At 25.9% G+C, this 4785-nt stretch overlaps 1 non-coding gene across 1 annotated transcript; it reads left to right on the forward strand.

Moving 5' to 3' along the window:
- Positions 1-351: 351 nt before the first annotated feature.
- On the forward strand, positions 352-496 carry LOC142327148 (U4 spliceosomal RNA). Its single transcript, XR_012756935.1, has one exon. It is a non-coding gene; the product is annotated as a U4 spliceosomal RNA (small nuclear RNA).
- The last annotated feature ends 4289 nt before the right edge of the window (positions 497-4785 follow it).

Here is a 4785-nt window from a genome sequence, read left to right on the forward strand (position 1 = left end):
ACCACTAGACTAACCCGGTGGTTAATATATTTTAAAACAAACAGTAATGTTATAAAGTTAAAAGTTTTCAATCTAATTTTATCGAAAATCAGTCTAAAAGAACTGCAAAATATATGGATACAAATTAATTAACTTACAGAAACGTACTTCTATGTAAAAATGAAAGAACATTCGAGAATATCAGTAAACAGTAAAAATTTAATTTTTTACTCTTATTTATTTCCTTACTTTCTTATTTAAATAAAACTATAGGTCTATTCATTTAATTATTTAATTAAATTTTTTAAAGTATAATTAATCATATATCATGGTATAAAATTACCATTAATTGTAACTAACCTACAGTCGCCGAACTTTGCGCAGTGGCGATATCGTAACCAATGAAGTTCATCTGAGGTGCGATTATTGCTAGTTGAAAACTTTTACCAAACCTACAGTCGCCGCCAAATAAACGCTAACTTGCTGTGAGACGATTACTATCCAACGTATCATGCGTCATATTTATACTATTAAGAGATGACTAATCGTGGTGTGCCAATATTTCAAAGAACAGCAGTATACCAGTGACATACTCATCCAAGCTGCCGTTACATAGTGGATACAGTACACCATTTCGCGTTATAATTCAAATTTTATACTAAAAGATAAACCCACCGGGTTGGTCTAGTGGTGATTGCGTCTTCGCAAACCAGATGATTTCGACGTCGAGAGTTCCAACGTTCAAGTCCTAGTAAAAGCAATTAGTTTTATACGGATTTGAGTATTACATCGTGGATATCGGTGTTCTTTGGTGGTTGGGTTTCAATTAACCATACATCTCAGGAATGGTCGACCTGAGACTGTACAAGACTACAGTTTATTTACTCTCGTACATATCATCCTGATTCATCCTCTGAAGTAATACCTGACGATGATTCCCTAAGGCTAAACAGGAAAAAAATACTAAAAGATAAAATTATTTAAATTAGTGTAAATTGATCGTTGTAATAAAATATATCATAATACATTGTAGCTTTGTGTTTTCGTTAATAGAAAAAAATACTATATAATACGGAATTTCATAGTACATCATTGCATATTATTTACAGATACATAGCAACGCTTCCAGTATAAAACCGGTTTTAGTTATTTAGTCGCTAATAATCAAAATAATCAATGCTACTTATGATTGACAAAGAAAAAAATATTCAATCATTTCAGTTTTCCATATTACCTAAATTTTAATATAGGACTCTGTAAATCAAAATACAACAAAAAAAGAAGATAAAATTGATTAAAACGTATAATTTATTAATGAATATTATTACATATTCTTGCGTTAAAAGTTTATGATTGATATCATATAGATTTAATTTTATAGGTTTATTTATAATATAGGTTTAATACCGTTGCGTTTTATTATTACTTAATTTTCTAAAGAATTTCATAAATGATGTCTATGATTTATAGTTTAAAAAAATATAAAACGATTAATGAGTTATTAAATGACATTAATTAATAGCTTTAATGTTTATGCAGCTTTATATTAAGACAACCCTTTTTCCTTTAGTATTTTTAATTACTCATTTCATTTTTCCGTTGTTCATATGACAATCTAAAAAAATCAAATAATTACCCTAATAACTATTATTTTTATCTTCTTGTAATTATGTTTACGTAAATTTCTCAAAATAAAATTATTTTCTTAATTACCTCATAATTATTAATTTAAATGATTTAAAATACCACTTAATCCACGTCGTATTAACGATTATTTTTAATAACTACATTCCTTCTTTTAACTCATTTAATTGAAAAGAAAGTAAGTTTGCTTTTACAAAGAATTCATAATTGAATTAGCAATTATCCTGAAAATCATATTCTAAAAATATCTGAACTAAGCGAGGAAAAGGAGAAATGATTTTTTGTTTGCCAGTTATACATATTTTTTTTTTTTTTTTTGCAGATTTTACATGATCGTAAATTCCATTATTTAAAAACTAGTTAATAATTTTTTTAAATTAATTTTTTTTAAAACAAAAAGGTAAATGAAGTGTTGAAATTAGGTAGAACAACAGAAGAGTTACTAAGGGACAAATAAGATCCTAATAGATTTATTTTTACTTCCTTGTACAAAGTAAAGTAAGTATTGTGATCACGAAAAATTTCGGTTTTCAGATTTCTACGAAAATACCCGTTTTTACCATCCCTGAATCCATTTTGACTAGTTTCGGCATGACATCTATACGTACGTATGTATGTATAGATGTCATGCCATGCAAGATGATGTATGTCATGTATGCAAGATACATATCTTGCATAACTCAAAAACGATTATCCACAGAAAGTTGAAATTTTGGATTTAGGACTGTTGTAACATCAAATTGTGCATCTTTCCTTTTAATTGAAATCTACTGGACCAAAAGTGTCCCAAAAAGCCCAAAATCCAAAAATTTGGGTTTTGGACTTTGTTAAATGCAGTAATAAACCCTCATTGAGAGCTTTTCAACAACATATAATAAGTGGTACTTATTTTCATTGATTCCAGAGTTATTGCCAAATAAAATTTTAATTAATGAATTATTTGGATCTTACAAGGGAATGCAGATCGTTCCGAATCAGATTTCATCTCCTTTTAACATTTTTAAAAATTTATTATTTTTAAAATTTTTTTAATTTAAATATATTGATTTATTAATAATTATTAACCTGTGATTGTAAAAAAAAAAATGTTTACAATTATTCTGTAACAAAAAAAAAAAATTAAAAAATCAACAGTTATTAGTGAAATAAAATTTTATGTACTTTTAAAAATGTGTGTATATAATCTAATAGGCATATGTGTATATGCCACATATACACATATAATACATATAATACACATATGTGTATATGTAATAAATTTGGTGAAATATCTGATTATTTAATATTAATTGAAAATTATAATATAGAATCGTATTATTTTTGGATTTTCGAATTTAATTTGTGTTTAATTTTATTTACGTTAAAGTTAACTACATAGTGACTGAAAAATAAACCCTCAGAAGAACAACATGTACATTGAGGCATACATACCCGATTTTTCATAAATTGGAAAAGATTCTTATCTTTTAGTTCATTACTCTTCTGATATTGTCGGACAAATTCTACCTAAGTCGGAGTTGATCATCATTTCGTTTATTTCTATTTTGTTGGTAATTATTTAATCCCTCTTTAATTTTATATAATTCTTCTAATCTTAATTTGTGTATACTTTCTCTAGTTTCGGCAATTGTGTAACTGTGCACTTTATTAAAGAATTGGCGGATCGTATCTCACTTTAAAATGAAATAAGTTTAAATGAAGTGCAGTAAAAATGTGTATATGTAATTTAATAGGCGTATAAGGAAGTCATATCATGTCTACATCAGATTTATTAAATAAAAGTTATTATGCTTGAAATGTTAATCTAGCAAATTATTACTCTTCAAACTCATCGGCAAAGATAAGCTACAATTATGAAGTTATATATAAAATAGTAATATTATCTACTTATCTTTTTCATTTATAAATTATATATTTTGTGATGTTTGTTTTTGTTGATGTCATTCGAGAAAAATTCCAGAACAGTTATCTGTGTGGTAGTTCATCTGTCCATCCCTGATATATACCATATAATATGTAATCACGTACTCAAAACTGGATGAATTAAATGAAAATATCGTGCAAAAATTCACTCAAAGATTAAATTTATAATAAAATTAAGATAGATTTAAAGTTATTCATTATCTTTTAATATCTTTACAAGACTTTACAATTTTTTTAAACAAATTTTTCAATAATTAAAATTGATAAAAGTAGGACTTGTTCAGAAATATAAATGTCCACGATTTATTTTAATTTTTAAAAATTCGGTAAGTAAACAACGTGTATGCTATTACACCGCCGCAGCTGACCTGTAGCTATATAGATCAAGCTCACCGCTATATACCTACCTTAATTGACATGTAATAAGTTTACGTAATAATTATGTTAATTACGCATCCGGAAAATATATTACTCCAGAGAAGAGGTAAGAAAATATTTAAGAATTATTTTAGGTTTAAAAGTTTAATTCCTCTGTATTTTTAATATTGATATTGAAATATATTTAGAAAAATGAATAACTTGTAGTTTTAAAAAACTATATGAGTTCTTAGAATCCTTTCAATTTTTTACAAATCAACAAAAATGTTTAAAAACTGTCCAGATATTGTTAACGGGACTGGATTGGAGCTAAAAATTTGAATCAAATTATTGCATTCAGTTTCTCAAGTACATTTGAAGTTTATAATTGTATTTTTTTAATGATAATAATTATAACATTTTTGTTACCACTGATAAAAATGTTTGTTATTTGTTGGCTAATTAGTTCTTGTGGAACATTGAAATTGATTTTGCAGCATAAAAATAAAATCATATTACTTCGTCTTGATGTCTGTTATAATTTTTTAATATTTATTACCTGTACTTATAATATCCCTGACTGAAACATAACATTATTTATTGAGTCAAACTCAAAAAATACAAGACAGGAATGAGCTGAGGGATCAGTTTTTTATGTTTATTATAAATGATAATTATATATAAAAATATTTTAGTAAATTAAATCCTTTAAAACTTCCGTAAGTTTATTTTAAAAAACTGTTTCCCTTGCTTAAAAAAAACTGGTAAAGTATTGCACGACTTTCCCGGATATTAATAATAAAAATTAAAACCGTTAAAAGAGCCAATAAAAAAAAAGCAATATATATATTTTTTAGAGGAGAGAAATAAATTTTAAGAAAG

The sequence above is a fragment of the Lycorma delicatula genome, chromosome 6 (assembly GCF_047948215.1).
Source record: "Lycorma delicatula isolate Av1 chromosome 6, ASM4794821v1, whole genome shotgun sequence".
Taxonomy (NCBI): domain Eukaryota; kingdom Metazoa; phylum Arthropoda; class Insecta; order Hemiptera; family Fulgoridae; genus Lycorma; species Lycorma delicatula.